Raw genomic sequence first — 12,039 nt, forward strand, 5'->3', positions numbered from 1 at the left:
GAGGAAACCTACATGGACCTGGACAAAACATGCAGAGAAGAACCGAAATTCCAGGATCGAACCCAGTAACCTACAGCTGTATTTTTCCTCACAGCTCTAACTGATTTATCATCAATATTTAATCATTATGAGTGTTTCTGACAGCACTGTACAGTACTGGTTAAAAAGGGGGCTCTGCAGAGACACAGGGCTCAGAGGGATACCAGGGAACCATAAATGTCCAAACAGAGTAGGAGTGGAATGTGCTTGTGAAGTTTTTCTTCCCAAACCAAGTTTAAGAACGCGTATTAACTCGCGTTCCCTTCGCACAGCTTTGGTCTAACTTGTAGGAGCAGATTGAATGCAATGACACGGTTTGACCGGCAGGAGGCGCTGACGTCAGCCTGCGCGCGCAGGACAGTGAGAGGGGAGGAGCGGAGCCGGAGTTAAAGTAGCCGCGCACGGTGCGCGCGAGAGACACCGGAGCAAAGCGTTCTCGCTCGGGCATCTCCAGGACTCGTGCTAGAAGCGCTCGCGTCCACCCACATCTCTTATCACGGTGCTGTCAACTTCTGCACGGCGTCGTACGAGACAGACGCGAACCCCGGAGAACATGCTTGCGTACTTTGTGACGCGCAGTTAAACAGCAGAAGGCACTGAATGAACAGCGCGCGCACATCCGAGCGACGGAGCAAAACAAGGACGAGCGCACGAGCACACTTCATGAGGTAAGGCGACATCCCTGATTAACTGTTAGTTTGTGCTTGTTTGTTATATTTCGGCCATTAAAAGCGTCAGCTGAAGGCTTGTGTGTTTAATTCGGAGAAACAGTTATTGTCCGGGGTTTAATCAGAGGACCGGTGCGCTCGTGCCATCCGACACAAATGTCATCATAATCGTGCGGGTTTAGTGCGTTGCGCATGCGCACCACGCTCTCAGACCTCAGGGAGGAAAACTTGGTGTTGTGATTTTGTCTTTGTTTATGTATCCGTCATAAAAACAAGTATAACACGTCAATAAAAACAAATAAATAGAGATGAGTGATTATAAATCAACCTGCCTACAAATAAGTTAATGCACAGAGTCAAGTGCAGTACAAGTGCCTTGTTTTTCATAAAACTTGGTTGCAATGATGGAAGTAGACCTACACGGTCAAGGTGAAGATCTGTACACGGTAGAGGAGAAGATCTGTACACGGCCAAGGTGAAGATCTGTACACGGCCAAGGCGAAGATCTGTACACGGCCAAGGCGAAGATCTGTACACGGTAGAGGAGAAGATCTGTACACGATCAAGGCGAAGATCTGTACACGGCCAAGGCGAAGATCTGTACACGGCCAAGGCGAAGATCTGTACACGGTAGAGGAGAAGATCTGTACACGATCAAGGCGAAGATCTGTACACGGCCAAGGCGAAGATCTGTACACGGCCAAGGCGAAGATCCGAACACGGCCAAGGCGAAGATCTGTACACGGCCAAGGCGAAGATCTGTACACGGCCAAGGCGAAGATCTGTACACGGCCAAGGCGTTGATCTGTACAAGGTAGAGGCGAAGATCTGTACACGGCCAAGGCGAAGATCCGTACACGGCCAAGGCGAAGATCTGTACACGGCCAAGGCGAAGATCTGTACACGGTAGAGGCGAAGATCTGTACACGGTAGAGGCGAAGACCTGTACACGGCCAAGGTGAAGATCTGTACACGGTCAAGGCGAAGTTGTGTACAAGGCCAAGGTGAAGATCTGTACACGGTCAAGGCGAAGATCTGTACATGGTCAAGGCGAAGATCTGTACACGGTTAAGGCAAATATCTGACATGGCATGCACTGATTTCTCTTTTCTTATTTCCAGAACATCTATATACTGATGATACTGATGTCAGGTATCTTCTTAGAAATGAAGCCAACAGCACAAATGTGATGTTAGTGAGCTTTATGTTCTTTGAGTCTTGTTCAATATGTGTAGATTGGATCTGAAAACATGCCTGATCACTAGCTCATAAATCCTTCCCAACTCTATATAGCCTTACTGCAGACACGCAGTCATTGACATAAACTTCAGTCAGAATTCTCCATTACAAGTGCATCGCTGCCTCTTTCAGGAGCAAGTTTTAACGTGAAAGCTGCTCATTTTTGTAATTGACGACAAACGTTATCAGGACGTACTTTGCTGCTGTCAGTCAAGCCTTTTACCTTCTGGTGTTCACCAATAAGATCGACTGTTCTTAATTGCACAGCAAAAGTTGCATAGGATCCAGATGGGCATGTGGAACTCAAGATGGCTGGTAATGAGTGCGTCTGTACTGTACCAGCTGAAGGACATAGGATGTCTCACACAAGACGGAGCGTTAGGCCTGGCATAATCTTTGTAATGTCATATTATATCATGTCGTACTATCCTGTTCTTTTACACGTAGAGGACCAGGTCCAGATTTATAGCTCATCTCTCAGTGGAAATTGCAGCGCTGTCATGTTGTTTGAGCTTCCAGCAGCCGGCAGAGGGATCTTATAACTGCACTAAAATATTGACAGATCTGTCAGGTAGCATGGATATGTATAAGATTCAAGGCTTCTGGCATGAACGTTGTAGTGGATCAGAACCTGCTAATATGTAACGTGGGCGTGTTTGCGGACATGTACCTGTAACACACTCACGCCTCTATTATTACTGATCTATTGGAAGAAGCTCTATGAACTATGATAGTGACTCCGTCTGCCTGGGTGCATGGTCAGGTCCAGATTTTTTTGTATTGTATATATTGTATATGCTTTATACAAGATGTTTCCTGTTTCAGAGCTGAAATAAAATAATTGTCTAAGTAACCCGACCATAATGATTTCTGCTCTAAGATTCTATTTAAATAATTAAACTACATGCATTTTATCACTGTTTATTTTGCTTATTGAATAGATATGGAGTGCTCTATTTAATCCGCTTTATTTCCTGTAGTTCATCTAATCTATCTTGGTCTTAATTGTGATTGAAAGACTGTTCGTATTTAAGCGGCAAGCGTTCAAACGATTTTTATTACTTGTTCCTGATAGGGTTAAAGTATAGGTGAAGCCATATATAGAGAGTAATACTGAGTAAAGTGTTCAGTTTCTGCAGAGAAAATGTTTCTGTTCTGTCCAGTTTAAACAGTGATGGGATTCGATCGTGTTTCTAGTCATGATAAGGAGACGGTTCATCGTTGCGGGAAAGATGGCAACGATAATAGCAAGCTGCATATAGAGACGTGTAATTGACGTGTAATTGATTAATGGTTGTGAATAATTGTTGAATAATAGTTGTGTCGCATTTATCGCAAGAGAAACATTCAGAGCTTGTTGTACTGTAGAATATACGGAATACGATTCAAAATTTATTTTCTCTCTCTTTCTCTCTCTCTCACTGTCTTTTTTTAAGGCAATATTTTTAAAGTATTCATGCATTAACACTAACATTAATGCTAACTTCCACAAGGCATAGACCTTTTTTTTTTTTTTTTTTTTTTTTTTTTTAAAAATAAGCCATGTTGTATAAGAAGCCTGGCTGCATTTGCACATCAGTATTATGGAAGAAATATGTCCTTAACCTAAATGTCATGGCCACTTTTTAATGCTCTCTTTATGTTTTTTTTGATAAAACCGATAAGCATGGATTGATTTTTGGATGCACCTTTCCCTTCACTATGTTTATACAATTGTGCTCAAGGCCGTATTGGATCTGCTTAATCTTAATTATTGAATTCATTTATTATTTTATGGCCCAGAAATGACCTCCAAGGTGCGACAGAGCCGCACAGCTCTACTGCTTTTCTGTAAATCCGAGCAGCTCGTAAAGCTTATGTGGTTTCACCAGACGGATTTAGGGTTTGTCGTCCATTTTTAGTGATTACCGTGATGTTAGTTTGTAGACTGTTTTTTGACAAATGACAATTTTTACATATACCTTTTTTTTTTTTTAGTTCTGTTGCAATAATGTGATGCACCTGTCTTCTTCACTTAGCAAGATGAAATCTGTCTTCTTCCATTAGAATTATGCCATAAAATAGAAAAAGTAATGAATAATTCTACTTGGTGATGTGAAGGGGCTGCAAAGGAAATTTGAAAGAGCATTAGAAATCTGTATGGCAGACTGGATTTCTGTGCTTATGAGGATGCATCATAAACAACAACCTTTTCTGATCAAACCGATGAGGAAAAAGAAATCCTACTTTACATGGCATCTAGATAGTAGTGAAACAGATCATTTAAAGATTACACCCACTGTAATTCTGGATCCTAGCATGTGTGCTCAAGCCAGCTATCCAAACTTTCTGAATGCCAGCCAACATGTTGAGATTTAATATGCAGAATATGCACACTGGCCAGAACTAAAGGACTAATATACTTGCTAATGTAGAAGGGGCAAAAGGCCATGGGCAACTGCACCGTTTTGAAACGCTTAAGAGACTCTGTGAAGCATGAGAGGCAATCTGTGCCTGATCCTTCACTCGGAAACTCCCACTACACAGTGCACATGGCCAGAGCCATGCTCCAACTTACATGAGGATTTTAATAGGAGAGGAGTTTAATATGATTCAGGTCATTCACACTGGAAAACAACAACAACAAACTATCATTTTATTTCCATACAGACCATTCATCTTTAAACTGGTTTTCTGCAGCTCAGTACAAGGTATGGATGTTGTTACTGGATACTGTTGTTATAGCATTAGGATACTGGAGAGGGATCCGTGAGTCCACAACGCCACAGTGGAACCAGAAAGCCGTGTTCAACCGCATCTCTATAACTCATCATAGCGCATTAGGTATGTACCGATATTAAATTTCTCACACTGGTATATTGCACGACCTTTCCCAGTTTACAACTCGATCAAGATATTTACTAAAAAAAAAAAAATGGCCGCATTGCTAAAAAATTTCCCCAGTCAGCGGTTGGAGTGACAGTTCTGTCTGCCACATTTTTCAAACTCGCACGGAACTGTCACGCTGAGGACAGAACGACCAAATTGGATTTGCCGAGAAAGATACCTACAACGCTGCAGCGCTGACTTCTAATTTGTCCAAATTACGGATGCTTTGCAAACAGCTGTTGCCTTCCAGATATCAAGAGCATACATTCTGCTCAAAGATACTGCAGCTGCTTCTGAATCAACAGCAAGTGCTGCGAATCGCTTGTGATTACAGTATTCTTGAACCTCGATATCTAATAAGTTAAAAAAAAAAAAGTTGTTGAAATTAGAATTTCACTGTGCTGTAATGTATATGTGACAAAATAAAGTTTTCTATTCTATTCTATTCTATTCTATTCTATTCTATTCTATTCTATACTATTCTATTTTAATAATTAAAACCAAAAGCTGTTGAAATTAGAATTTCACTGTGCTGTAATGTATATGTGACAAAATAAAGTTTTCTATTCTATTCTATTCTATTCTATTCTATTCTATTCTATTTTAATAATTAAAACCAAAAGCAGGGTTTGCAGTAATAGGAAAATAATTAAAGACCTGGTGGTATGATGTGGCTCATTCTGAAATCTTTTATTCCACACCAATATATTAAAGGTGGGGTCTCCGTTGTTTGAGAAATGCTTCAGAAAACTGCTTTGGGCCGCCAAACAAAACAAAAACAAAACTAACGTGTAGCCAATGAGCAGAAAGGGGCATGTCTTGTCAATATGGGCGAAGAGAGTGTTCAGTGCGCATGTGAGACATTAGCAGAAAGCGGTTTTAACATTGACATGGAGGATAAAAACAGAAAGAAAGCGAAGAAAGGCTTACGATAAGGCAAGAAGTAGGACCCGTGTTAATATAGGATCAGCTTTCCAGCGCTGGAGAGAACTGAACGTCTTCCACGTGAAACGGAGATAAACCTTTCACGGTACAACGCACAGTACTACAAAAACACATTTGTATTACCATAGTATTACTCATCTGTTTTGGTGATTTCAAATGTCAACATTTGCTTTCAAAGAATTGAGACCCCATCTTTAATAGAACATTTAAAATAACGTGTTAAAGAATAGAATTGAACGAATTATCGTAGAACTTCCATGCGATGAGTTCGTTCCTGATATCCACAGCTGTAAACAGTCCTTGACCCACTGGCCTGTCTTCTTTTCTCCTGAAGTTAATAAGACAAGGAATACAGATTGTCACATTACCAAGAAAACACAAACCGCAAAGTCGTCTGTGCCGAAGATTCTTTTGTGTTACAAACTGCTGACACAGGAGACTTCTTCCATAAATGTTAATTAAATGCCTCCTTACAGAAAGCTTCACACTTTTCTTTGTTAAATGAAGCATGCTCCTTTTTTTCTTATCAGGCTTGATTACATACAGTCCAGGTGAAGGAGTTGTTACTGTACAATCGACCCATGGTAACACTGTGCATTCAGATAAACCTGTGATTTGAATTACAGCCTGCACCTGTACATAGCACATGAAGCAGGGTGTCAGGGATCTCAGCTTATCTCAGGAGTTTAGTGACTCGCTTTAAAAAGAATGTACATGCTTCAGGTTTTCCATAATTTTTAAAATTTCCCTTTTTTTTTTATTTTTTATTTTTTGCATGACGCTCATTATAGTCCCCTGGGGAACAGTTCAGATGGAAACAGGCTGTCAGATGTAGTTGGAAAAAGTGTTGCTGAGGCCTGTTATGCACTGGGGCATTATGTAATAATTTATTTGGCAAGTAAATAATTGAATCAGGCCTCAAGGATAACAGCTCCATCTAGGGCAAAAGTGCGAGCTCAGGTGGAAGCTCTCGCAGATGATTTATGATTTTCCGCTATGCGCTTGGCCTCTAAGGACGAATACGGCGTGGTCTGGAAACTAGCCACAGCGCACTGTCTTTCTGGGGTCACTCTTACCAATTAAATACGGTTACCTCTAAATGAGGTTTAACTCCTCTATCCTCTCTGTTTATGGTTCTGTAAGGACTGATTTCTAGCACAGGATGTGAAGGGTGTCAGTTTAGTGTAGAAACACAAGCTTAACGGTAAAGAAATAAATAAACACAAAGCAAGAATTTTTTCTGTGTTTCTGAAAAAAAATGATTAATTTCATTTTGAATAGTGAGACCTTGGACAATTTGTGGATTTAATATTAATTGAATGTAGTAATTAAATTTATTTTTGACTCTCAACTGCAACCTAAAGTGAAACAACAACATTTCATTTTGTAGAATTATGGGAAGTGTAATAAGAGATTATTTATAAGCAAATCTGAACTGTACTATTTTACTTTTGAAACTATGCAATATTAAGATTATTTACTTATAGATTTAAATATAGGACAGAAAAAGTATTATTAATACATGAGTTATTGTAATGCTGTGTGTGCCGTGTTAACCGTCGAATTATTTTAAAGGTCACATCATTGAAAGAAATGTGGATTAATTCTATAAAGCAGTGGGTAATTATGGTTCAGCGCGGTATGGATTTCTAGCAGCAGTGTTTAATGTCTCTGTTAGGCCTGAAAAAAAATATATACGTCTGCCTCCTTTTGAAGAAGACATTACGCAGCATTGTTTGAAACCGAAACCTTGTAATTCACTTTTATAAGCATGTTTTTTTCCGGACACCGCTGCTGCAAAAATGCTCATTTTCACTAACATGGATATGGGATTTTAAATGCTATGTTAGCAGGATAGCGTTAATTTTCTGCATGGGCCGCCAAGCTACTATAACTGCTGGTGTAGCAGGTCTACCATAAAAATACGGACTATTTGGTGCTCGTCGGCATTTTTGATTCTCATTATAGTGAAAACGATTGATATGTTTATTCTTAAAATGTATAGAAACCGCATACGATTTTGGCCCTCCAAAGCTTGGATACACTAAATAATTATTTATTTATTGTGGAAAATGCGTTCTGTTTAATAAACAATTATATATATATATATATATATATATATATATATATATATATATATATATATATATATATATAAAAAAATAGAAATGCACAATATGTAGGTTTAATGAATTTTAAATTGAGGAGAAGCAGCAAAATCTGACTTATTTGGGAACGTTCCCTTGAAAAGGAAACTGTTCATGCACATGGATAATGTAAAATAAAAAATAGTCCGATTGATTGCTTTAACACTTTTGGCCCCAGCCGAGTTTAACGTGTAAAAGAGGAGAAGGAAACCATTTTTTAAATATATTTAAACAAAGCGATCACTGGCTGTACACTATGAATCTCTTAAAACTTGTAATGCTGCTCCTACTGAAAATAGGGAAGACAGGAAGCACATCTGGTTGCTGGTACCACTGCAATGCTGAATTAAAATAATGTGGTACAGAAAATTGCACGTTGCCACCTTTATTTAGAAGTGCTAGTGGCAGCAGCAGCGTCATGCACGTGGGAGAAAGGGAGACATGTCCACTGCTATACTGGAAGCAGGCCACTGAAATGAAAGTGGTGTGAAGTGAGAGTGTGTGTGTGTGTGTGTGTGTGTGTGAGATGCTGAATGGAACCTTAACTGAAACTGGTACCTCGTTCTAACACCTCACTGTAACACGCTGGAGACGAGCTGAAAGCAGTGTAATTACTGTTCAAATCTGCTGCCCGAAAAATAGCATAGGTGTAGAACCAGGAAAAACACATCTTCTTCTCTGTTTAATGCTCCTGCACCTAATGTCTAATACAAGCCTAATAGCCATTTGTCAGACTTCTTCCTTTTTATTCTTCTCTCCTGGAAATAAATTGCAGTCGCTGTTTATAAGTCGAGTATTTTGAATCGTATAATTAAATACCACGACCTTAATTATTTTGATTCGAATGGAATGTTTTGTTTTATTTAAATCACGATGGTCAAAAGTTGTTTTTGAGTCTCAATTTTTTATTTTATTTTATTTTGATAAATATAATTTAATAAAATATTGAAATACATTTTTTGCGCTCCTGTTGTAAGCACAGCAGGGAACTGTGGACCTCTCAGCACAGCAGCACTGCATATCAGGTTCTGTTCATTTTGCCAGTCAATTTATTTTTATCAGCCTTTTCAAAATCAAGGTCGTTTTAAAACCGTACGCATGTTTTGGAGAAAGGTCTGCCGAAGTAACTGAAGTGAAAGCGAAACAGGGTAACATTATTATTGGTTCATCTTTATCTCATGGCTGGTAATTGGTCTCCGGTTTTTGCCAAGAATGGCGATTAAGAAATGTCATTAAATCGTGTGTATTATGTCTGCAGTTCAGTTTATCCACCAGATAATGCTTCTAATTAATTGATAATTGCAAAATTGATTTATTGCCTGAGTTGTGTTGACCGAGTAAAATAATTACTAATTGAAGCGTCTAGTGCAGCTTTTAGATAAGAAATTGCCTGCACTACTAAAAGTGATGTGTCTAAAAACAATTTATCGTGTCTGTTTTGCTGCACAGATTCAAGTTAGGGAAAATTTTTTTTTTTTTAAAAATTCCTTTTTATAAAAACATAATTCAGGACGTATTGAAACGGCAAGTTTGAACAGAGGAACAGCCGATTTCTTTTGTTTTCTGTTTCTCAGTATTGTGCTTTCATCATGGTTAAAAATCAACCATGCATTTTTCATTATTGAGATCGTTTGACTTAAAAAAAAAAAACAAACAAAAAAAGTCTCATCCACTGATGTACGAACTAATGCTAGGAGCAAGATAGAAGGATCAGAACTGAGTAGGAAGCAATGAGGGAGAAAATGATTTGTGAGGAATAATAGGAAAGCATCGCTGATTTTACGGCAAAGTAAACATGATTTTTTGTTAGTGTGGCGTGGTCTGGAACCGAGAAAAGCATGTATGGGCAAGAACAAAAGAGGCGATGTGTGAAATAAGCAAACAAAAAGCACAAGGGAAAGAATCGTGGCCTGACTCAACCCGTAGAGATTAACACTAGCCTTCTGTGGTTGCGTTTGGGATGTTATTGCATTTGTATTTAATTTTTTCTTGTTCTCCATCTATATTGACTATAATTAATTTTCCCTACAGTTAGCAGGTCCAGGTTTTTAATTATTTTTGTACATGTTGTGAATTAAAGATAACGACAATTATTGTGTACATTTTTTTGCCAATTGGTTTTCTCCCAGTGGAGTAGTTTAATCTCTAGTAGCGGGTCATGGACGTACTGTGACCTAACTGCTACCACCTCCTGGTACAGCCAAACATGTTTATATACTCAACTGGCAGTTTATTAGCCACTAGAAAGGTACACAATAAACTGGAAGCTTAGTGTTTTACTTATTAGAGGGTACTCCATAATAAATATATATATTGCTAACGACATATGAAGACATTGCTGCCTTACAGCTCTTGTTCAGTGCTGAGCTCAGGTTACTCTCTGTGTCTCTGTATTTCACCTTGTTCTCCTTCGATACATGTAGGTTTCCTTCCACCTCCCAAAAACATGCCAGTTGGTGGACTGGCTATTTACCAGTAGGCATGAGTGAAATATGTGAGTATTTGAAGACTTTGACAGGAAGGAATTAGTGTTGGGTCTGTGGTGAAGGTAGAGTTTGCGATGACCCTTTAGTTCATCAGGAGCTCTCGGTTGATTGACATTATTTACATTTACATTATTTACTGTTCAATGTCACCCAAATGAGGACGGGTTCACGTCTGAGTCCGGTTCCTCTCAAGGTTTCTTACTCGTATCATCTCAGGGTGTTTTTTTTACTTGCCACCGTTGCCTCCAGCTTGCTCATCAGTGATAGATGTTAGAGATAATATAGTATTTAAAATTTTAAATGAATATTTTTATATGTATTTATATATTTTAAATGTATGTATGTATTTATTTATTTGTATTCTTCTTCTTCTTCTTCTTCTTCTTCTTCTTCTTCTTCTTCTTCTTCTTATTATTATTATTATTATTATTATTTATTTATTTATTCTTTCTGTTTCTATACTTCTGTAAAGCTGGGTTTGCAGGATAAATCTCTGGCTGCATTTTCTCAGGATAAAACTGAGTGCACGAATCCATACATTTGTTCATGTTCCCTGATGTTTTTCTTCATCAATACAACCTTGATCACCTAAAGTTGTAAGGATATGAATAGATTGCAGTGACACCTTACTGTTAATACTGTGACAATTAATACAACGGACAAATAATACAGAAAAGAATTTACTGAAATCTGAGCTTAGCACTCGAATAGGAAAATGACTTCTAGATTTTATTGTTGTTAAATGACACTGAAATGAGTTCAGTGTATATGGTACATACATGGTCAAATAATTCGGAGACCTTGTGATTAAAAGTAAAAAACACTTTAAAAACTAAAAGCCACGCAGTTTGTTTTTGTAGCTGGGCACATCTATAACTGTAAAATAAATTCCATGGTCCCCCAAGTAAAGATTTATTTCATAAACATTTTTTTCCCACCACGAAAGACGAGCAATTTGATAGTTGCTCATATTTTTTGCACTTTCTGATATTAATTAACAACCTGGAATCTCCACCCCATTTCATTACATTACATTATTAATCTCTTGTCTCTGTTTTCCCCCTTTGAAGGATGAGGCACACTCTCTTTTTGTCATTGTAAATGGAGAACATTTTGAGTTGATTAATGTGAAATATAATCTATCAGTGTACGGAGACTTAGCTTGCATTAGACAAGCATCTAGTTAACATCAGTAAAAAATAAATATGCCTAGGATGAATTACAATTTCAGTTTACAGGTCATTTAAATGGTTATGATAATCAGGTAGTGATTTAAAACACTTGTTTATCTCCTGCACTGGTCAGAGAAGCCACGTTCAAACAGTGTGGTCAAGCCCGGAAGAAACCGGAGTGTGTATAAATATGGGGTTTTATAGTAACCACCAGGCAAGTAGCCGCTTCTACGTCCCCATCCCCCAAGCAGCCAGTGGTGACTGTAAATCCCTGTTCATGCCCTGTACATACTACAGCTTCTACTGTAGACACAGGATTTGTGAACTAGATCAAAATTTTACACTATTGACAGAATCCACTCAGTATCAGTAGAAAATGATGGAACCAATTGAAACTTCTTGAGCGAGCAAAAAAAAAAAGAAAAAAAAAAAAAAAGCCAAATTGTTTCCAGTCCCTCATTGTGAATAATTTGAT

General features: G+C 38.4%; 1 protein-coding gene across 1 annotated transcript in view; it reads left to right on the forward strand.

Annotated features, from left to right (window-relative positions):
- The first annotated feature begins 283 nt into the window (after positions 1–283).
- The window catches only part of LOC132843294 (kelch-like protein 29), a 181,555-nt gene continuing 169,799 nt past the window's right edge, over positions 284–12,039 (forward strand). The window contains exon 1 of the mRNA XM_060866502.1: positions 284–707. The gene's annotated coding sequence lies outside the window, so the exon portion shown is untranslated. The remainder of the gene's footprint in view (positions 708–12,039) is intronic.

The sequence above is a fragment of the Tachysurus vachellii genome, chromosome 3, assembly GCF_030014155.1.
Source record: "Tachysurus vachellii isolate PV-2020 chromosome 3, HZAU_Pvac_v1, whole genome shotgun sequence".
Taxonomy (NCBI): Eukaryota; Metazoa; Chordata; class Actinopteri; order Siluriformes; family Bagridae; genus Tachysurus; species Tachysurus vachellii.